At 39.5% G+C, this 25008-nt stretch overlaps 1 protein-coding gene across 1 annotated transcript in view; it reads left to right on the top strand.

The window, feature by feature from the left end:
• The first annotated feature begins 736 nt into the window (after nt 1-736).
• The window catches only part of LOC145977953 (uncharacterized), a 470846-nt gene continuing 446574 nt past the window's right edge, over nt 737-25008 (top strand). Inside the window, exon 1 of the mRNA XM_083110293.1 lies at nt 737-1252. The gene's annotated coding sequence lies outside the window, so the exon portion shown is untranslated. The remainder of the gene's footprint in view (nt 1253-25008) is intronic.

The following is a 25008-nucleotide window of genomic DNA, read 5'->3' as shown; positions in this document are numbered from 1 at the left end:
AAAATGCCGTCCAGGGTGTACTACATGGAAGTGAGGTTGGCAAATGGGTGTACTACGTGGAAGTATCACACCTTACACCCTGGTAGTTGTCTTCGGTGAGTTAATTGATTGATTTGATTTATTTTTCTGCCACTTTTGGCTAATCGCGAAGATGGAGATGAGTTGTGATATGTGAAATTGATGAATGGACCCTCACAAACAACCATGCCCAGGCCGGGATTCGAACCGGGACCCCTGGCGTCGAAGCGCGATGTGCTAACCATTCCGTCACGGAGGCCGGTTTGGGTACTTCTTTCAGATATGGGTACTTCTTTCAGCTGTCTTTTTTTTAAGACCGTTTCTGAGATTCGTTGCGCTTTCAACGCTCTACCCACTGTCGTTTTTAAGGACTTTTCAACTTTAATGTTGACAATGGAAGAGAGGATCGATCGTCACGTGTTTCTTAAACACATTCTCAACAACCCTACACTGATTTAGCTGAGGAAGCGGTTTTTTAATCCGGAAACAAACGAAGCGGGAGGAATAGCTCCATAGATCATCCGCACTGCCAGGTTTCCTCGATTCGCCACGTCGCACTGGACGCCGGAGACTTGCCCCGCGCCTTCGATGCAGCAACGGAGGATCCGGGCAGCCCTGCGCGCTGGATGCTGTGCCCTGGACCATTCTACGGTGATCGAGCGGGCGAGCTATAAGGCACACACTGCACGGCGGTGCGTGGGCAGTCGGGAGTGGAGACCGGCGCAGAAAGGACAGGCGACAACCGGGAGCATCCGATGACGTCAGTCTTAAAGAGCTCCACACACACAGTGAATCGTAACTGCGAGTATTCGCCTTAGGAGCTGTCACGACGCGAAATGTTTCATTTCCTCCCTCTTCTCTCCGGAGACAAAAACTGGAATCGTTGTGGTTGTTAAAGAGGACGAGAAAGTAACGATATAGTGGTGTTTGTTGTTTCGGCGACGAGTTTTTTAAAAATATTTTCGCGGTTTCAAGTGAATGTAGTGAGTTTCGCGGAATTGAATTTTTTTCCTAGTGTTGTGTAGTGAGGTGCGATCTTTTTGCCAAACTCAAGCCGAGAGGCGAAGGAATCAATTGTGCGATGAATGACTTGCCGCCACTGCAATGCGCCGGGCCAATCCAGGACCCACACACTGGATTCCTTTTAGGGTAGTCATCCATCAACTTCTCCGGAAGACGTAGAAGAGAGGAAGGACATTCGTGCTTCCTATTAGTCTTTTCTGTCAAGTACCAGGTAAGCTTTTCTTTCCTAGTTACTAATACTTGTCCTTGATGTCACCGGTACTATTCGTGCATTACTTTAAAGAAAGAAATCACCGAAATTTACTCAGGAAGAATTCTGAAAATGGAGGGGCATTCAACGAAAAGTGGTCCTACTCTATGTAAATAACAAAATCAAATTATTATTGTTATAATTGCATGAAGGTTTATATGTTTGTGAACGTATATAATTTGCACATTTCGCCAATAAAAGTTACTAGCATCTGCAGCCTATATGTTTTAGACAAATGAAGTCACAATTTGCGACATTTTTAACGTTTCATACACGTAACACTGTATCTTACTCAAGTTTTTTTTCATTTGTTAGCAAACACCACCAAGTACTTCATAACTATATGAAATCAGTTCATTATGAATATTTTAATCCAATCTCATGTCTAGAACCACAGGCGACGATTAGGGGACAGTGACCCCCTCTTCCTTGCCCCTTTGACCCGGTCCTATGCTAAATCGTATCTACCAAGGGACAGAAAACTTTCCTTGACCCCCCTCCCCCCAGTTTTTGCACCTTGCCCATCTAGTTTTGGAACCATCACTGTCCAGAGCCTTGAATTTGGTGTGTAAAATGTCACACACGTAGAGCCGGAAAGTCCCAGTAACAGTTTTCATTGGCAGATTTCGAATTATAATTCACTTAAATTATTGAATGCTGTAAGGTTTATGAAAGTCAAATAGATTCGTCTAAGGCAGTTGCCTTTTGGGTTAAACGGGTTCGTATCTAAGTACGTATTGTCTCTATTGGAAAAAGTGAATGGTTAAATAACATAAAAATGACAAAAAGTATTGATAAATGTCTAACTTCCTGGTGATGTAGAGGGAATAAGGTCACGCGAAAACTTAAAGAGTGAAAGTGACATTGAAACCAAAACTCAGCTAAACTCTTCGGCACAACAGCCCTGTGAGGGCCAAGCGACTTTTCATTGGGTGTAGCGAGGTCATCGCGTTTAGTCCTATCGTCACTCTTTTCTGGTTTTTAAGACCCAATCATTCTCACAATGCTGGATTAGCATTGAAATTTGCAGCTATGCCGTGGATCGAACAAGGAACCGCTCGCACCAAATGTAAGAGTACTAACCATTCGACAATGAGTACTTTGAAGAAAGTTGTGTAAGTACGCAAATATGAGTTGAAACAGACGGAAGTTATGAACAATGAAACCGTGCTTTAAAGATGAAACAAAAGCATTTTACCCCTTCCGAAATATCGCCGTCCATAATATTTTGTTATTGCGTGAAAATTGCCTTTAGATTTCAAACTCATAACATATGTGAAAGCATATTTAGGTTAAAATGTTTATAGTTTACTTTACGTTCTATGATTAACTACTAACTAAAAGAAACTAACCCTCTAGCCTTCTTAAACCCGAAGGTGTATGTCTTCAGCAACACAAGCCTTCTATCCGTTCCTATCCTTGGCAAGATCAATCCAATCCATTCCATCGTTACCGATTTCCTTTAGATCCATCTCAATGTTATCTCTCCATTTGCGTCTTGACCTTCCTACAGGTCTCTTACCATCAGGTTTCCCAACAACAAAAGAAAAAAATATTTAAAAAAGTTTAAGTAATTTAAATAAAAACTCATTTTAAAGATTTGAACACTAATGCTCCAGAGAAAACTGTCATTAATCATTGAACTCTAAAGATGCTGCTTGTAGGTGCGAAGGAAGGATCCCTGATAGCGTAGTGGTCAGGTTACTGAACCTGCAATCAAGGTTTCCAAAGTTTGATTCTAGTGGGCAAAATATTGAACATTTCGAATTTCGCTTTGAACTGAAAGTCAAGTCTCAAGTAGCCTATTTCAGAATCCAATTGAGTTTCAAATAATATTTTACCATTTGAGGTGTAAAGACGTGGAAAAAACTACCTGGCGTATCTGCAAGTGACCTTGTCATTTACTGTGGCTTGTCTGGTAATAATTTTAGCTTCCTCTCTATTAGGTCACGTATTCAATTCATTTTTATTCATTCTCGTTTCTTTGTCGATTTCAAAACGGAGGTAAAGGAGTATTGATAATTAGGAGGAAACGCACTAATGATAGCTATGCAGGAACATTAACCATATGGGACTATGGAAAACACAAGGATGAACGTCCGGGAGCTTGGTACAGTTGAAGTCAATATCATGAGGAATCTTGCCACCAGGTTGAAACATCAAGATATCTTGGCTTTAGCCTGCTGGTTCTTACAGTGTATCGGTGGAGAGACTTGGATGTTCCACTTACAACTTCACTCCTAAGGTTCTTGGTGTAACTCATGGGTGTATTGTTTCTTGTTTACTCTTTCACAGAGGGTAAAAGATGGGATGTTCGCCATGCTGGGAATTTCGCCGTACTTGTGGTTTTTGTAATCGTAGATAGAAACTATACTCGTAGGTTGGAAACACTCACTGATGCCTGTAAAAAATCAAGTAACATGTGCCTTGGTTCCACTGAAAACTGCAATGTGGTGAGCGAACTAGCAAGCAAGCAGTACAGTTTGGAATGCGCGGTTGCGTCTACACAGAAGACGAAGAAAGGTGCCGAATTTCAATACTAGGTTGGAAATTGTCGTTTCGTGGCAGATAAGAATTATTTTCTTCCTTTTAATTATTGATATCGTAACCTCAAACCTTAAGACTGTCGTGAAAAGATTTGCTTTGGAAAGTGTGCATGTACAAGTAAACATAAGTTGTTTTCATTCGACTATGCAGTTGCTGGTAAATTCGCCAGAGTAACAGAAAATGTGTCGAATTTTTGTTCTTACAGGCGATCTTTCACACACAACTTTTCAAAATGCATATGAACATTTAGGCCTATGTTTCTTAAACATGTTTGTATTGTATCTTTTTAAGCAGTTTTGTATTGTCATTTGTAGGTCTTTTACACTTGTTGTCTGACTTATTGGCAAGAACTTGGCATTTCATACATTGAAAATGACGATAAAATGATAAATATGTTATATGGCGATTTTCCCAGCATGTAGAGGGAATTTTGCCACTTTTTCTCATTTTAGTATTTTTAATATTACGTCATAAGTATAAGCAACACAGTATTTATGTTATATTCCTCATAATCCACAATGAATACTTTTTGTATCGCATAAATTTTGTCCCCCCCCCCAAATTCGTTTGGAAGGGAAAAATGAAAAGCATTTTGGTGGCGAACTTCCCCTCCTTTACCCTATTTAATTAGTTTACTTTTAATCATCATCATCGAAAATATTTAATTTGTTTATACGTCGCTTTCCATCAAATTTGGATAATTGCGACTATCAGGATGAATAGTGATTATACGAAATGGATGAAAGGACAATCACAAAACATATGGATGGCACACAAACTTTCTAGAGAATTATACTGCTTCTGGACCTAGAGGCCTAGTTTGCTTGAAATAATTCAGATTCCACGATTTACTGAGTGGTAGAGAGCTTCAGGTATAAGTTCCTACTTGGTGCATCCGAAACTATATAGTGGCAGAAAGCGATGTTAAAAGAAGATTTCCACTTTTTTTATATTTATCTTTTTCCGTTGCTTCTGCTAATTGCAATGATAATTTGATGAAAGTGACGTAACAACACTAACAAAAGACCATTCTTGCCCAATTCCCGGAACATAACCGAAACCTTCTGGGTCGAACACTCTACGTGCTCAAAAATCGATGCGACTATGGTCTGTGCGGTTAAGTTTGAAACTACAAGTGCTTGTTTTCTGGTGTGTAATTGCTTCAGCTGTAGCATTAGCGATCATAAACATAAAATCGAACTTCACCAAATTCGCTAAAATCTATTTGAGTACAAGGATGAACTATTTGCTAAGTGCAAGGTCTGTCAATTAAGGACCATTACCAAATGCAACGGAATGTGAAGCACAAAAACTAACAAACTCTCTGGAATTACTAAACTCAAAGGTTTATAACCGCAGTCTTCCATCCACCCTTATACTCGACAACATCTATCCACTCCTGTGTTGGGGAAAGCTTTCATGTCAATTGTAATTGTGATCATGTTTCCACAAATCGTGAAATACACTCGCCTATCCATAGAAAACTTTCTACACAATGTACACTTGTTCACTAATCCAACCTAAATAATGCTAAATGCTCTTTTCAATTGCTTTTCAATAGTCATCACTCACTAACAAATTACCTTTCTTGTATTTATCACAGAATTCATGAACAGTTGCGGGTAGAACTCGTAATAGTCAAATTGCCCATCCCCACCTTCATTCTCTTTGCAATAAACAATGCGAGTTTCAAAGATTGACGAATCTATGCTTCAATGTCTTTCCTTAAAGACACATATGATATGTGAGGAAAGAAGCGATGCACAATTTGTCAGCCGTTTGAATGTACAATTTATCTCATACAGTCGGTTGGCTTTCGGCAGAACCCAACGCTGAGTAGCGCTGGTTCAGCATTAAGGTGGTGTTTGTGGTTGCAGTTGCAGACAACTTCAACAGTAGTCAATATGATATATAAGCTATGAAAATTTCAGTTAGAAAGCTAATAGTTTATGTGCCTTTTTTAATGTCTAATACATTACTAAAATTACTACAGTCGCCAGAATCACGTTAGCCTTTAATAAGATATTCCAATATGTTTTGTGGTAAATATAAGTTAAGACTTGTTTGCACACAACTCATCAAAAAAGGCCTTTTCAAAGTTTGCGCCTACGAAAGTATGCAACCCGCGAGGAGGCATTGAGGTAATGTTGAAGTTCTGATTCGAACTTCAGATGGACATATTTGAAGCCGACCGAACGTGTATCTGGTTTCTAGTCAGCACCTGCTTTTTCTGAGAAGCGTTGTGTTGTTACTTTTATCTGCAATGTTTAGACATCCAACACGAACTGCGAAGTACACTTCCAAGGTCTCTACATTGTATATGTAAAAGAAAAGCACAATACAATAACACAACATAGCAAATATAACCGCACCCTAGCGTACTGAAAACCTCTAAAGAAACTGAATTGGCAACATCTCGTTTACTGTACGTGAACTTGACAAGTACTGTAAGTTCCTAAAGCGGACGCTATTGGCAGGAAAGGTTTGAGGGGAGGATATACTGGGCTCCACGTGGACTTGACATGTGGTTGTCAGAGGGAAAGTGATCTTTCGGAATTTTCTTTTTAAGTGGAGTTATGGAAACTTATGCCGTACTTGCAAGTCGAGACGTAGCTGCTTTAAAGAAGCTGGTTCAGGTGGAAAATCGATTTCTTCTAATCTATATATATATAAATGGAAGTATGTGTGTGTGTGTGTGTGCGAGTGTGTGGGTGTGTATATTTGTTTGTTCCGGCATAACTCTCGAACGTCTGGAGCAATTTCAACCAAATTTGGTACACGTTTCACTTGCAATCTATATATAATATTCTGGGGTAAGACACCCCTGTCACCCCTAAAGGTGGGGTGGGAAGGGGTGACATATAAAACTAATCGAGAACCACCGATATTAAATTCCGCACAAACAGACATCCGTGACTCTATGCAATCCGCACAACGATAGTGTTTCTCGGGTTGTCTAACATTCAGGCTGTGTTGCGAATGGAAGCCATAGTTTTCGTGACACTCCCAATGCGGTGGGACGTGAGAGGGGGTGCCACAAATGACCTAGATTAGTGTCGAATCCATAGTTTTCGGAGTCGCTAAGCTAATTAGTGATATTCACGATATAATTTAAAATTAGTTACATTTTACACTATAGTTAGAATTAATTATTTTCCTGTCTATTACAATTTTGGGATGAATAAATACCCGGGCAACGCCGGATAATCAACTAGTATATTATTGGCAGCCAAGTTTAGAAAACTATCAAAGTATTAATTTGTTGTTGAATGACAACTTCTGAAGTTACATGCTTGTTGATAAACATATTGCTGAAAATTGGCCTTGTCTTTAAAAACTGTTGGGGTTTGTTACAGGTATTGAAAACATGCACTGCTGGAGAATATACTCGCTTACTTCTCGATTTGAAGCACGAAAGGAAAAGTTATCAACTTCATCTTCTAATAATAATAGTAATAATGATAATATACGCATTACATAAGAACCTAACGAAGGCTTGTTATACGTATGTCACTCTCACACAGTCCATATGTATGGGTCAACATCCCTTCTATCCATCACACTACTTTCTTAGTACTCTACCAAACATTTATACTTTTTTGTTTCTTAACTCGCATTTCTCTCTTGGATTAATCGTGACAATGAGGATAAACTGATGAAATGAACGATATTCGAAACACAATTGAGGACTAAAAGTGGTAAACATTGTAAGTGCCAAAAACGAATGTGTTGGGAAATCGCATCGTTCAGCACATCAGCCCGTACGAACATTCAAACTAGTGCCTTTTTACACGCCCTTTGATTTATTTAGAGGGCTACCAGCCACTTTTCACGTTTACCACATTATCAATCATGGCACATTTCACAGTTTAACGTGGAAAACGGTGTTTGAATTATTGTGGCACTTACAGCGTTTACCAATTTTAGTCTTCTATTATAGTACGTTCATACCTTCCCCAGGGTTCATAGGTGTATGCGGCAGCGGACATATGGGGGAACGTCACATCCTCCGCTAAGAAAAGCAAGTTTATTAAAATTTACAAGTTTAGGGTATTTCATTAACCTCCTGGAAAATGAGGAAGAATGAAATAGAGGTCTCATTTATAGTTTATAAAAATGTAGCAATTATATAGCAAACTAGTCGTGGACGCTATTTTAATGGGATGAAAAAGAATCGATTTTGCCCCCCTCCCCCCTTCGATTCTGCCTTCCCAAAATTTTGCGCCAATTTACTCCCATGCCGAACCTGGGAAATTCGTAGAGTATAACGTATCCAGGTTTTCTAGAATTTTAAGAATATAGGAAACGTGTGAACTTCGGGGAAAGAGCATAAGAAGGATGCTTAAAGTTGAATTTGTCCACTTGCAGTAGAGATCCGTGTACTGCATATGAATCTCTGACTAATGTGTAGATAAGAACGCTTTCGCCTTGTAATCAGAGGCTCCTGTATTCGATCCCTGTTGGAGTAAAATTATACAGTGATTAACCTAGAGTTTTAAACCAATCTTACTTAGTCTATTGGAGCATGAAATGGACTTAAAACAAGCTTTGAATTAGAATGTGTGTAGAGACGGTGATAGATTATATTGCTGCTGAGAACGCTTACGAAAATTGTAAGTTGCCAAAAGCGAAAGTGTTGTGAAATCGCATCGTTCCGCACATAAGCCCGTAAGAACGTTCACACGAGTGACCTCTTTACACGTCCTTCTGAACTACTTAGAGGGCTACCAGCCACATTTCACGTTTACCACATTATAAAGCATGGCACATTTCACAGTTTAACGTGGAAAACGGTGTTTGAATTATTGTGGCACATACAGCGTTTACCAATTTTAGTCTTCAATTAAAGATTACTACAATATATACAGGGTGTCCCACGAACGGCGCAACTGGGAATTAAGAGTAGCGTTACTTTGTAACCGAAACCTGTACATACATAAGTCATACACCAAATGTTAGCCCTGTCCAAGTAGATATTTTTAAACATAGAAACAACAAACGGGGTGCATTTTCTTTTTTTCCTGTTTCCAGTATTTCCATGTCATAGACCACCACTAAACACACCTTTTATTGCCTTCAAACATCAACAGTGTTGCCACTGTACCTCATAACACCCACTTGGACCGGTACGCCTTTACGAGGCATTTCAGGATTGACTATACGCGAAAACGATCGGTTTTCTTCTCTGAACTATAGATGGCGAAATAGTCCACCTACCCAAGGTGGAAATTGACGTCCAAATTTCCGTACGAATGTTTGACATGCAATTTTCCATGCTTTGTGGAAAAATAAATTTACACTTTCACTTACATTTGGCAACACTACATGAATAACACTGCACCCCGTTTGTTGTTTCTATGTTTAAAAATATCTACTTGGACAGGGCTAACATTTGGTGTATGACTTATGTATGTACAGGTTTCGGTTACAAAGTAACGCCACTCTTAATTCCCAGTTGCGCCGTTCGTGGGACACCCTGTAGTTTAAAATATAATAAATCACGACTCTTTGTTTCAACGGTGTTCACTGCGTAACATGTCAATTAATAATTCCATGTATATGCAAACAGATCTCGCAATGTATGACATCAATGAATGCACTTTTGGTGCAATAATTAACATAGTTGATTATGTTTCTTTAGTGCACGTGCATGCTATAGTTCGATGTACTAAAGTGCACTTAAGTGCAACGGAACAGTAGCTGAACGAGACACCCTTTGACACACTTCTTTGTGTATTTTGATGCCCTAAAATTGCATAATTGCATAAAAGCATTGCATTTCAATGTGTGTCTGAAGTTTACATATTTCTGACAATTAATACATTTTGAGGTCTGTGTGTGTGTGTATATCCCGCTGTACACCCGATTGACATAAGGAACAAAGAAGCATTGTCTACCTCATCCAGGTACTTGTAGACAATAGGGTCTGTCAGAAGCATAAACAAGACCCAAACATCTTAAGTGGTGTCGGCTCCGGATATTTTTTTTACCCATATCACTCTTCATTAATATTCAGTTGAGAAGCACGCATTCCGAGGCAACCTCTCAAAAAAAAGAATGGCTGACAGCTCTTCGGAAGGAGGTTCGTGAACTTAGCCCGCCACTTGTCTAAGAAAATAACCAAATTTTGTCCATCGTTAGTGCTACGTTAGTGCTGGTTTTTGCCTTAAACAGTTTCGTTAGTGCTGCTATAATTAAAAAATTAGGGCATTTCGAAAATGGGTCTGGCTAACTTCACGTAGCTTGCCACTTGTCTAGAAATCTCATGAAAGTTTGTTCATCGTTAGTGCTACGTTAGTTCTGTTTTCTGCCGTAAAGAGTTTCGTTAGTGCTGCTATATTTTTGTAACAAGGGTCGTTCCAAAATGAGGCCAGCTACCTTCACGGTTTTCGAATTTTCCACAAAAGAACTGCAACTTTGCCCATCGTTAGTGCTAAGTTAGTGCTGCTATATTTTTGGAACAAGGCCCATTCCAAAAATTTTTACTATTATTATTATTATTTTCAATATATTCACTCTCTTTTCCGAATTCCATAATGGGCTCCATCACTAGTCCGGCTTTCTCACTAGATGACCCCCAAACTATATCTGTCCTTATCCCGAATTTCTCGTTGTGCACAAACTAATATTTTGTGTATAATATAGCTTTTGACACCACTTTTGTCTAATTAGGAATATGTGCGACAAGTAATATTAAGACAACCTCCACCTCCTCCGCTACAAAGGACTTTTTAATTTTATTGTTTTTCTGTTCGTGCAGAAACTATGCACAAACTTCTGGTACTGTAGTGTTTTTTGACCAAAAGAATTGAAAAAAAATTGCCTAAAATGCAACCGCGTCTTATCGTCTTGGAAATGAAAACTAGTGAAATGCGCTTTTTTTAATTTGATTTTAAAATTTTGGGTGTGTCAGCACGTAGGCTATTTTGCACCCGGCACTTTATACGGGGTCCAGACCCTAACCAGAACAAAAATTACATAACTGTAATGTCGTGTCGTAATTAAAATATTAAAATATTCTGACCGGTTAAAAGCTGAGGCTGTAAAGAGGCACTCAGCACACACAAGGACAACACAGAGAATTATACTGGCCACAGGGCCAGTCGCCAGAGCCTCGTTCGTCTGCAAAATGCAGTCCAGGGTGTACTACATGGAAGTGAGGTTGGCAATTCTGTTTACTACGTGGATTTTTACTCCAGTAGTGTGTCCGTCTAGTTGGCTGCACTTTTTGACACTAGGTGTAGTGCAGGTGTATCCAGGTGTCAGGCTGGTGTAAGGAAATGACGTTCAACCAAATAGACGAATAGCGGTGGTCAAGTTCAGAAGCTTCAACAAATGCCTGTCTGCTGCTTTCAACGTTTGTTCGATTAGTTAGCGCGCAACACGTGGCAATATACCACACACTACACCTCTCAAGAACGTACACTCTGTTCCATCTCTCTCTGCAGCAGGCGAACGAAAATAAGTCTCTGCGCAAGTAGTGACGCGAGACGGCTCCACCAATGAACACGCGAGAGGGAACGGTATTGCGTATAGGGTTGAGAAGCGACTGCAGTTACCAGCCTTCGCAGCAGCGTGTACTGCTTCGCTCTTCCTCCCCTTTTCTGCCGCTGTGCGCGGCTTTGCTCCAGAGATAACCGGGACAGGGTATAGTTCAAACACCAAATATACGAAGTGTAGAGAGAGTCAAGAAGTGCAGCGAAGTAGACAGGACTATTGTTGGCGAGGTTAGTGTTTCTCGCACGCTTTCACTTTTGTGTTTAGTTATTAATATCGGATGTACCGTATAAATATGCAAAATAGTTAACTGTATTAGGGATAACTAAATTGTTATCACTAGGGCTCGGATAATTATGCATTTTACATATTGCATATGCATATTCATATTTAAGGATTTTTAACTAAAAATTCATATTTCATATGCAGGTGCATATTTGTATGAAAATAAGTTGATGTGCATATTTTTGTATCCACAACCAACACCGAGCATATACTGTATTTATTTTTCTTCTCTTCTCTTCTCTTTTCTTTATCTTTTCTTTGTCTATCTTCTTTCCTTCTTCCTGAATTGTATGAAATGTGGCAAGCATGTCATTCTCACCTCAACAATCGATTATGCTGACATGCCTAAAGATTCCATTCGTCGATTAAAAACCAAAGGGTTACAACTTCAAACAAGCATCAAAATTATAGAAGACGTTAAAGAGGCCCTCGCTCAGGTTGAAGATCCTGTGTATGTACAGGAATTGGATGCAGTATTTAAAAAGAACAGTCGGTATGCAACAATGGTGAATGTTTGCAAAATTCTGCATACAAATGGACAACGTGTGGATGATCTGGAACTTGATGTGTCTGACTTTGTTGCCCTAAAATACAGTCCATATGTATCTTGCGAAGTGGAACGTGTGTTTTCTGAATGTAAGACTATTCTAGCTGAAAACAGAAGGAGTTTCAAGTTCGAAAATTTGACACATCATGTTGTTATCAAATACAATCATAATCTTGATCTGTAATGTATTGTGTTTCATTTAACCCAGAACCATATCAATTGAAAAAAAAATATGTGTAGCGAATGAACATTCAGAATAATGCATATTCATTGCCTGGCATGTAATCTTTCATAGCTTGTAGTAATACAGCATTTATAAATGAAACGGGTTTTTAAAGTGCATATTTTACACTTTTTAGTTCATATTTGCATGCATATTTTGAGTTTTTTAGTGCATAGCTATCCGAGCCCAAGTTTTCACTCTCGCCTTGGTGAGAAAGGCTCGGGTTTCTATTTCCGTAGAGAATCACTAAAATTGACACAGTATCCTGAGAAGAACTTGCAAGCTGTTTTTTTTTTAAAATATAAGAGTAGCAATCTCCAGTCTGGAGAGACAGAAAATAGCGTCGATGGGACTCTACGCACTGACTACGCGTCACCGAATGTGTATTTCTTGCTAACACTTCGTCGTTTTCATTGTCAACTGGGACATTTATTAACCTTAAAGAATTTATTTCAAGATTTCAGGACATAGCTACATGAAATCCTGGACTTGTAACCCTCCTACTGGCGTGCTCAGAGGGGTGGCTAAAGGAGCTACAGCCCCCGAAATGTTTAGAAAATAAAAAAGTCAAATGATGCAAGTAATGAGGTCAGAAAAAAATAGAATGACCCCGGATAACCATTTTTATGTTTGAATAACTTTTAAATGGAAGGTTTAAAATGGTAATTGGAGATCATATCACATGAAAATTAAACACCAACAAACAGGGTATCACCGAAATTGATTTACGGCGATGCAAATATTTAATCACAATCTGTTCAGTACTGAACCCGCGTTCATATTCAGCTGTAGATATTGGCACGATATCAATTGAATTAACATAATCCTTCATTGAGGTGGAAATGTGTTTTGGATTTTCTTTGTAGATGTGAAAATCTTTAACTACTGACGCGCACGTGCTAAAGTTCACCGACATGTCACCATAAAACACACGTTCTTAATCATCTAAATGCCATGTGTGTGCATGTAATACAACTACATGCAAAGAGAAACCTGAGTCTTTAAACCGGCTATCCATTGTACCCACGAAAGATTTGAAAAATTCCTTTCGAATGTATGGTTTCTCTCTAACCCACGGTGAATCAACGATCTCAATGTTTCAAAAGTAGCCATATCAATTTATTACTTTGCTCTAAGAACTGAAGGATTTCGGTTTTGCATATACAATGATAGTACTTTCAGTTTTGTAGTCTTAAAATATAGAAAATTCCATCATAAATAATTACTTTGCCAAATATTTTACCAATTCTTCAAACTTTACCTCTCACGAATCGGACGGAGACCATCTCGAATTATTTTTTTGACAACAAAACACTACAGATCTCAACAAGCGCTCGAACAGGATTAAACGATTAAGCGACCCAATATACGTAAAAGACACAACCCTGCTTTAGTGTTCGATGTAAAAGTACTTATGAAACACCAGAATCGGAGTGGTTAGCACATCGCGCTACGACGCCAGGGGTCCCGGGTTCGAATTCCGGCCTGGGCATGAATATTTGTGAGTGTCCATTCATCAATTTCATAATGTCATCACTCATCCCCATCTTCGCAAATTAACCAAAAGTGGCACAAAAAGCGGAGTAAAATAATGGAAATCAATAAAAGTAACCAGAAGTCTATAAAAATACCGAATACATGGCATCTAAAAGACAGCCAGGGGAGCCAACTTTTCAAAAACATTGGTTGGTCTCGAACACTTGAATTGTAAGTTCACATAAAATCACACAAATTATTGGATGAGTTATATAGAAGCCAATATAAATTGGCACCACTGTGCTCAGTTGCCATAAATTGCGTACCAAATGTTAGTTTATAGTTAACAAGTGTGATGAAAATAATGATCGCTGGTTAAGATGTGAAATTCATAACCAGAGATTTGATGGTTCTGAGCCCAAGAGGTGGTGTACAGCTTTATATGTTTTGGAATTATCTGTTTTTAAAATAACCATAAATTCTAAAAATAAAGAAATAAAATATATTTATGTAAACATTTGATTAATAGACATTAAATCCGTGTGCGCTCCTCTAAAATGGAATTTTCCATGCCCCAACATTATATATACAGGAGACGGTCTAAATATGGGTCAAGTTTTTAATATGGGTTTTGGAGTTATCTGCGCTTCCGGGTGCTGCAGCCTGGCAGAGGCTATAGAACTGGTTATGTGTCAAGGACAAAGGTTGCGGCGCCAATTCGCAAGAGAAAGTGGTGGTTAGTTTCGGCTTTGGACGCTGTTATAGAATTGCGACCTCCGAAAACTTTCTGCAGGCATGTTTTAACTCAGCGTTTTCTGAATTCTCATCCTTTGTATAGGTTATGATATTAACGGTACATAAAACAAATGTGGGCCTTTAAAATGCCATGATTTGTTTGTGAAATATGTACCACACAGAGCAAAAATAAATTGAAGAAGAAAAATAGCGTGATGGTCTAAATATGGGCTATAACATGAGGTCTAATGTTGAGATCACATTTTCAACAATATTTGGATGTTTTTCTAAATTTCGATTTTTCCCATTCAGCGTGATTTTCAAAACAACAGATTATTCATAAATATGAATTTTATAGTGTTTTAGCGATAAATGACTGTTTTTAAAATTTTAATTACTTTTTGTGATATTGCCACTACTAGCCCATACTTAGACCACAATTTTAAAATACATCATTTTACCATTTTTTGGAAATTGCTTTTTTTTAAAAAAAAGAAATGGAGACCTTCTATACTTTAGCATGCTATTATATTTAAGCATATATTTCATAGACATGCATTTTTAAGGCAGGTGCTTGATATATTATTATTTTCCTCCGAAAATGACAGCATAAAAGGGGGGGGGGCATATTTAGACCTTTTCCTCTATATATATTAGGACGAATTTTGTACCCACAGATGATAAATGTTTATGCACCACTAAACGCACCTTTGCACCATCCAAGTCCACAAGTTCAGCACCCCCCGAAAAAAAATCCTGCGTACTCCAGTGAACACTCCCTTAAAGTAGCACAGGGTGCAAAGACAATAAGAGTCGACCTGGGTGAATCACCCTTCCGGGTCGCCCTGTTTCTTGCAAACAATTTCCCTCCGGGTGTTTTGTTCTCAGCGCCGTATGTCGAGATATTGGACGCATGCCGTGAAAATATGCTGTCAATTACCCATAACAGATTACTGACCGCGTGCTTGGAACTGGTCATGAAAACTTATGAAGATTGCTTTTACATGTCCTCCCAAGTTTCTCCATCAATCATATTCTAATAGATTCTCAGTTGAGCAAAGAACGAATTTGGTCCTCAACCTTTCTGTAATTCTATGTCAACCGTACGTAATACCCTTGACGTGGTCATCGTCGATGCGATTAGCAGAAAATCAACATTAAATAAGAAAAATAGAAATTGACATGATCGTAGTAATCTAACAAAATAGAAATATTACCTCATTATTAAAAAGCAATGAAGCTTGGCCACTCTTGTTTTTGCTAGAATAATCAATCTTTTAAGAGAACTTACAGTTCTTCAGAATTTAGCTCAGAACCTTAAATTTACGGCAGCTACGGTATTCACAATAATAGCCGCGGTATCTCAGGGGTCACGGGTTCGAATCCCTGCTAGGATATGGACGTTTGTCTTTGTCCGTAATGAGGAAACCGAGAATCAAGTGAAAATTGAGAAAAAGGTGAATGACGGGTGATACTACCGCATAGAAGCATTGATCTTTAAAATAGAAAGAAAAAAGTCGTTATGGGGTCTGACTACCATGCGAGAGACCCGGGTTCGATCCCCGGCGGGGAGAACCCGGATTCTTTCCACCTGTTGAAGCGGCCGCCACCAAGCGTCGTATTAAATGGGTGCCTGGAGAAAACTTTGGGGGATAAACGCGGTCAGGGGCGTGGTGTTGATCACACAACCCCCACCTTCGGCAGTGATCAAGAAAGTGTGGGGCCCTAACTGCACACCCTCTATATGCCTTCATGGCGTGGTGCAAAGCACAGGGGAGCATTTTACTTTTTACTTTACGGTAGTCCATGCTATTTGGCGCTAGAATGCCTTAAAATTTCTATGTTTTTAGATTCCTACACTGCAAGAATGTTCTCCAGACAGAGTCTTCTTTGTGTGTGTGGTGATGGGGATAGCAAAGTCTCATGGCATAACATGGAACCTTGGCGCTACGACGTTAGGGGTCTCAGGTTCGAATCCCGGCATAGCTATGGATGTTGTTGTAAGTGTTCTAGCATGAATTCCATTATATCATCACACATCCTCATCGTCGCTATTAGCCAGAAGTGTTAGAAAAGCGACGCTAAATAACAAAAATTAAATCAAATCAAATCAACCATCTCGAAATGCTGCGACTTCAAATGTCATTCAAATGCAATAACCTTCTAGTTCTTTGAGATGTCTATTGGCAAATATTCCAATGACGTCAATGATTAGCACATCGCGCTACGAAGCCAAGGGTCCCCGGTTCGAATCTCAGTGTTTGTGAGTGTCCATTCATCAATTTTATCATCACTCATCCTTATCTTCACAAGTAACTAAAAGTGCCAGAAAAGTGAAGTAATGCAAACCAAATCAACCAATCCAATGTAGTCAAACGTGGCCACATACGTTCTTCACATTGACACCTAAAAGAGAGCCAATGAGTTTTGATGTAAGTCCAAGTTATGTACAGATAGTGGCTGGACCTACAGTTTAAGGAGAAGGAACAAAATCATTATACACCTCCACTGCGTATCGAACCCCGGGACACTTGATTTAAAGGTTGCAAAGTTACCACAACGCTATCGGGATGCACAGATTCCAATATGAAGGTGTGTACAATAGAGAATTTTACTATGGCAAATAACCAAAATGACTTCAAACAGAATAATAATGAGATTTCGTGGTTTAAAGGAAGCATCTTAGACAGACACTACTTCGTAGCAATATAAACGTCATTCTTCTGTTTGTCACTGAATATCATAAAGCAGATAACTCTTGCGTTAAACAAGTTATGGGATACTGTCCTCTATCCCCGGAATCTTTGTAGAAGGCCGCGCATAGCGGCAGAGAAGGAGCAAAGCGAAGCAGTACACGCTGCTGCGAAAGCTTGTAACTGCAGTTGCTTTCCCCTCCACGCAATCCCGTTCCCTCTCATATGTTCATTGGTGGAGCCGTCTCGCGTTTCTACATGCGCAGAGACTTGTTTTCCTTCGTTTGCTCCAGAGATACGGGACAGAGTATAGCTAGCTCAGTTTACGTTATCTGCGATTGTACGATAATTAAATGATCAAAGTGTACATGCTTTTTACGTACATAAAGTTAAATTGAAATACAAGTGTTTTCCTTTTCTTTTTGCGGGGTACGCAACATAATATTTGTACAAATTGTTTCGTTCTATAGTGTCGAAACGAAAGGATGAATTCACTCGCGTCGTCTGCAATTTCTTCATTCTTCACCCCCAAAACATTTTCACCCGAACCGTGAAATGTTCCTGCTTTGCACAGATTTCATCTTTCTCTACTTCACGGTTCATTTCATTTTGAAGCATTCTTCACTGCATCGGAACGTTCCCTTGGTACGTTTAGGAGAAATTGTCTTCGCGAGATGTGCCCGTGGGGAATGGGGGAGAGGGAAGAAGGAAGAGGTTTTTTTCTTGTTTGGGAGAAACTTCGGATTCACTGGGAGTATTTTCCTGTCTATGAAAGAATGACGTCATTGAGTACACCTGGGAATCTAAGTCTTTCCTTGTTTTACGTCCCATTCAGTCCTTTCTTCTAATCGTAACGACGAGTATGGATGATGATGATGAGATGTAATTGATTTTTCGTAAATGTACTCCCGTGTCAAAGTCGGAGCTCCAACACTGAGACTGATAGACTACCACTCAACAAGTACCAAGGCTACATGTTAAAAATGTGTGTATATATTTTTTTTTTATTAAGTCATACTTTGAATAACTAAGTGCATAAGTATTGCCAATCAAATTGTCCATCACCATGTTCACGCACTTTGATCTAGCCAATGGGGCTGCAAGATTTGAAACAAAACATCAAACAAGCTCGAAAGAACATTTGCACAATCGTAAGTAAAAATCTATACCTTAAAAACACGTAGGGTGCATCCCACTGTATCACAGTACAAAACCAGGGTTCCTGGGTAAGATATGTTAATTTTGGTGCTTGTTTGTTCATCTGCTTCATCAATTCACCATTCATCCTCATCGTCACGATGATATTCGAAAGCAACTTAATTTAGTCTAAAATAGAAGTGCGTGGTGTTAAATTTGAAAACAACATTTGAAAATCTTACCTCGTATTTAAAATTCCTCTACAGTTGTGTGAAGGGTCTACGGTTGTCTGTCAGCCATTACCACTTAGGATTTTCTTTGTCAGTCATGCTGGGATGGTACCTTCAGTGAAGACCACTTGCGACTCTTGAAAGAACAAATTGTTCCACGAGAGAGACATCCAATTTCCAAAAACTAAACATTTATAAGAGGTCACATAACATCAATTTCATGACTGAAATTTGCAAGGATAACCAAGAGCTGTAAATTTTTTTTAGAATGAATAATGATTCTCGTCCGACACCAGAATACATTTTAAAAACTTTCCTCATTTGGTGCATCACGTAGAAATCTTCCAAATAATATTAATAAACTTTATCTGATTGTGGAGAATAATCAGAAAAAAGTTTCAAATGCCTTAATGCATTTCCGTCATCTATTTACAGAAAAAAATCATTAACTGTTTTTCATGGATTTCTACCTTCCAAACTTGCATCTCTTTTTCGTTTTGACAGTCCTCGGCAACTTGGTTTGTACTGTTGCTATTCATCACGCGTCTCCTATTTTCCACATTATATAGTGTGTTGTTCTTCCATATTTTTCCCTCTTACCTGTGATTCAAGTGCTTCATGAATACTGAGCTTCTTTCAATTTTCATTTTTTCATCATGTGAGAGATATTCGAACAAAGACACAGATGTTTTGTCATCATAACGCTCTTTCATAAACTTCCATTTGTATTTCGAGGAGGTCATCTAGCAGAACAAGTTCTTTCCACATCAAAAAATTGGATGTACATGTGAAGTTCAGTTCTTATATATTTCAGATGCAGACCAGACACACACTTTATTTATAGAAAGATGACATTTCTACAACAAAGATGGGAGGACACAGGTTAGCTCTTCAACTATTTGTACAAGCCATTATTTTCCATCAAACAGTGAAGTGTATCCAGCGCATTCGATGAAAAACACGCGAAAATTTCCTTGGAAACGAAAGGCAATAAAAACATGTCAAGTATATCCAGGAAATCACCATTTGAGAAAAGCTCTAGAAAATTTTCTATCGTTCTTAAAACTGTGTAGCATCATACTGCAGTACATAATTTAGGATTATTTCTGGAAGGTTTCCAATTAGAAGCTCCAAGAAGGCAATTTTGAACATCTTCACCAATTTTTTTTAGGCATCAATTTTGCAGGATGATGCTCTGAAGTGCCTCAATCTTATTATCTTGTCCTGCCTTCCTGTAATGGGACAACACAGCGCTTGAACTGGCAATAGGCTACTCATCTAGATTACTTCCAAGGCAGAAGCTATTACTGCAGCCATCAATTTCGGCACGAGAGGCTGGATGGTGAGCTGTTAGTGTGTGGCCATTGTCGAGGAATTAGAGCTGTTGTTCTTTCCTTCGAAACAAAACACGAGTTTCATAAATCAGAGAGCTGAGAGATTTGCAGTCCTTCCTGTAGTGAAGTAACGCTAATTATGACGCTAATTATCTAAATGTTGAAGAATGTTGTCCGTTATAGGAAAGCCATACATTATACAGAGTTATTCTAAAAGATATCTCGACAATATAGCCAAAATGGTACTTAATTCAAGAAGCTTCTTTTAACAAATATCTCTAAGAAAATCTGTAGTTACATTTCCGATAGATGGCAGGAGATGGTACTACTGAAGCTAGTGTTGCTTACTGCGTACAGTGCCAACATGATTTCAGTGTTCTTACTTGTATTGAAACAATGATAGCTTCCAAACAAGTTTGACACCCAACCACCATCTTGAGAACCATAAAAAAAAAACCGGACCCGTGGCGGAGTGGTTAGCACATCACGCTCCGAAGCCAGATGTCCTGGGTTTGAATTCCGGTCTGGGCATGCATGTTTGTGAGTGTCCATTCATGAATGTCATCATATCATCGCTTATTCCCATCTTTGCAATTAGCCAAAAGTATTAAAGCTTACATAATAGAAAGTTTACTTATAACAACAATTAAAAGTGTTCGATGTGTGCTCCCTGTGCACATAAAGACGATATATATACATACTTTAAATATATATATATATGAGGACAAATTTTCTTGTAGTGGCAACACTGTTGGTATACGCTTGTCAGTTGTCGCTGGGACAAAAGACGATCGGGTCTTGTTTAGTCTTGTACTGCGGACCGTATATAGGTGTGCGGTGCTGAATTGTACTATTGTGTGGTAGTTAGAAGACGTTAAAGTGAAGTGTGTGTATAATACCGCCATGGACAATGTTCATAAGTGAAGAACAGGGAATATTCATCAAATTTCAGGTTGCACGTGGAAGGAATGCACGTCAAATTCACAAGGGCTTAAGCGAGGCATGTGGGGACTACGCTTTACCGTATCGTACCGTTGCCAGATGGGCCAAGGCATTTGGAAGTGGTCGTCATTCAGCCGCGAAAGAACATGGTGGCGGGCATCCTCGCACGGCAACAGATCCATCCACTTTGATCCACTTTGAAGAGTGCTGGAGAATGATCGGCGTTGGACATGTAGTGAATTAGCAAATGAAGTGAAGATTTCTCCATCTTCTGTCTACCAGATGCTAATTCAGGACCTGGCCTGCGTAAGATATCGGCAAAATGGTACCGCATATCCCGACGGAAGTTCAGCAGTGGCACAGATGGGAATGTTCAGGGCGGTATTACACACACACTTGACTTTAACGTCTTCTAACTACCACACACTAGTACTATTCAGCACCAAACACCTATACACGATCCGTAGTACAAGACTAAGCAAGATCAGATCGTCTTTTGTCCCAACTGACAAGCGTATACCAACAGTGTTGCCACTACAAGAAAAATGCCCTCGTATTTTGTATTTGTAGCAGTTAGATTGTAAATGTCCCCGGGAACAATGTCGATTGTCCCTTTCTGCCACAGTCGCGGGAGGTCTTGTAAAAATGCAACGTAAAGAAAAGCGTAAGCATGTATTTACAATTGTGAATTTAATAGAGATTCCAGCCAAATAAATATTGATGCTGGGGCAGAAAAAGCCCTAATAACGGGACGGGGAATAAAGGCCAGCCTATATGTAGTAGTGGTAACGTTGTTGCCTTGTAATCAATGGGTTTCGGGTTTGATACCTGGTGGAGGCACATAGTGGTCCGAATTCAACTTTTAACTGTAGGTCCAGTCCCGATTAGCCTAACTGTGCATAAAGTGAACTTGAAATACCAATTCAATGAATTAATCAATATATGCAGGCGTTGCCCGGGTATTTATTTAACCCAATTTTCTATTAGACAGGAATATAATGAATTCTAACTATATTGTAAAATGAACTTGGAGTTAAACGTCATTGGAGTGTCACTACTCATTTCAGCGGCCCCGAAAACTATGGACTCCACACTAATATCGGTCGTTTCCGATTATTTTTACATGTCACCCCCTTCCCACCCCATATCCTAAGGGTGCCAGGGGTGTCTTGGAGTTGAATGGCATTGGGAGTACAACCACGGCATTATTATATGTCACGACAACTATGGACTCCACACTAATATCGGTCGTTTTCGATTATTTTTACATGTCACCCCTTCCCACCCCCACCCCTAGGGGTGCCAGGGGTCTCTTACCGGCAAAGTATTTCTTTCCAGATTGTAAGTCATATGTGTACCAAGTTTGGTCATCGTGAATGTCACCAATTAGCTTAGAGACTCCGAAAACTATGGATTCGACATTAATCTAGGTCATTTTTGACATTTTATTTTACACCCCCTCTCACCAACCATCCCGATAGGTGATGAACTTGGAGTTGAACGGTATTCGGAGTGTCACTTTTATCTTGGCGACCTCGAAAACTATTTATTACACACTAATATCGGTTGTTTTCCATTATTTTTACATGTCACCCCCTCCTACTTCCACCCCTAGAAGTGCCAGGGATGTCTTACTTCCACAGTATTTCTTTCGAGATTGCAATTGATACGAGCAACAAGTTTGTTTGATTGATTGTGATTTACCCAAATCAATCTACCAAGTTTGGTTGAAATCGCTCAAGGCGTTCGAGAGTTATTCCGGAACAAACACACCCACATACATACATTTATGTATATATATATATAAATGTATGTATGTGGGTGTGTTTGTTCCGGAATAACTCTCGAACGCCTTGAGCGATTTCAACCAAACTTGGTAGATATATATATATGTCATATAGCCACCATTAATATTTCATAATAGGAAATATAGGTAGATATATACCTAGATCTATAAATAAGATGTAAAAGTTGTTGTTTACAATGTTTCGAGGCCCTAACACAAACGTCACTTCCCACTTAGGTGTTTTGTAGCGACACGAATTACCACGCTCCATTGTTTACACGCACGAGATTTACGGTTTCATTGAAAGCACTGTGTTGGTGATCTATCCGACATCCTGCCAGACCTAGTGTTATGAATTCTCAAACATCCATTTTATGAAGAACATTTGGGGACGAACGAACACCCTGCTGTGACGTCAACGAATGCTGTTGCCATGGGAATAAACAATGCCCGTGTTTTCTCCTCTTCGTCATAATTCCGAACATTAACTTCGTGGAGTAATAATTTCCACCATTTCTCTCTGACGTCACGCTCGTCGTGATGACATCCTTCCACAAATGGATCGGACCTGGTTATTGTTCTACCTGGAGAAACTCCTGGCTTTATTTTTATGTCCATCACACACAGCTGTCATTTTTATGTACTGATATTATTTATTTATTTATTTATTATGCTGTGCACAACAGGCGTCTATCATTTTACGGAGTCCAGGAATTTTGGTACATTTGAAAATTTATTTTCAAAATATGTCCAACATTTATGAGAAAATTACATACAGTACCATGTAATACGTACAGTCACGGACACTGCCGACTTGTAATGAATACATTGACTTTCAATGGAATCGTTACAAGCATGCAGTGACTGTGACTGTACAATACCATAAATAGATGTTTCAAACATAGAAATAAAAATATACAGTCTATCTAAGACATATTATAATTAAGAATCTTGTCTGCTAAAATACACCAGATTGAGGAAATTGCGAAAGCATGTCTAGGCGTTCACTATGTAACATTGTATACAGGAGAGCCATTTCTGCAAATTTTGAAAAGGTACGGGGAATCGAAAAGAGTTGCTTTCTTGGTCCATGTTTGGGATGGTGAACATAACAAAAATACCATTGAAAGGAGAGAGTTTGTTGATGAGTTTGAAAATTTGAATAAAGTAAAAAGTAAAGTGCTCCCCTGTGCTTAGCACCACGCCATGAAGGCGTATAGGGGGTGTAGGGGTAACGCCCCACACTTTCTTGATCCGGTCATGAGTGGGGGTGATGTGATCAGCATCACGCCCCTGACCCCCCCCCCCAGAGTTTCCCCCAGGTACCCATGTTATTCGACGCTGGGTAGGCGCCGGGGCCGCTTCCAACGTTAGAAAAGTTCCCGGATTTGAACCGGCCGGGGATCGAACCCGGGACCTTGAGCATGGTAGTCAGACGCGTTACCGACTGAGCCACCGCGGCCACCAAATTGAAAATTTGAATGGAATAGAGTTTGGAAAGAAAAAGAAACTAATTTGTCGTTCTTCTATTTGCAATAGTTTCTAGTCGAATGGTGCAGGAATATGATTTCGCTCTAGCGCCAAATAGTTCGCACGGGCGACGCTACATAGCGTACGAAATTGAGAACTTCTTTGCTCGAGCGAATACCGATCGAACAGGCAAAACGAGCGGTAAACGCTCGAATCCCAGTAGTACACGTAAAACCGTAATTTGTTTGCTGTAGAGGCCTCTCATATATGGACCGTGAAGTGAAAGACGAAGTGAAATTGAAACGTAAGTGAGCATAGCCATCATCTCTATGTTAAAGTGAAGTTTAGTATATCTTACTAATACACAGCCACATACGAATTTGAAATATACCCTGTCCCACTTATCTCTGGAGCAGGGCTGCGCATAACGGCACAGAAGGTGGGTGTGTGTGTGGGGGGGATCGAGTGGGCGAAGTGAAGCAGTACACTTTGCTGGGAACGCTGGTAACAGCTGTCGCTTCCAACCCCCCCCCCCCCTCCTCCAAGCGATTCCGTTCCTCACACGTTTTTATCGGTGGAGCCGTCTCGCGTCACTACTGTTCAGAGACTTTTCGTTCGCCTGTTCCAGAGATAATTGGGACAAAGTGTAGATGATTATGGGCTGAAACTACCAACGCGGATATTTTGCATACGACTATTTTCATGTTAAAAATGATATTCGAATATATACGCTCAAACGACTACGAGGGAGGGAATGTGGTCCAATTCAGTTTTCTAGCTTCTAGCCTAAGAAATATTTCTTCATGACTTTGGAT

The sequence above is a fragment of the Lepisma saccharinum genome, chromosome 24 (assembly GCF_977018435.1).
Source record: "Lepisma saccharinum chromosome 24, izLepSacc3.1, whole genome shotgun sequence".
NCBI lineage: Eukaryota > Metazoa > Arthropoda > Insecta > Zygentoma > Lepismatidae > Lepisma > Lepisma saccharinum.
Note: the sequence above shows the minus strand (reverse complement) of the source record. Positions and strands in the feature narration are given on the sequence as shown.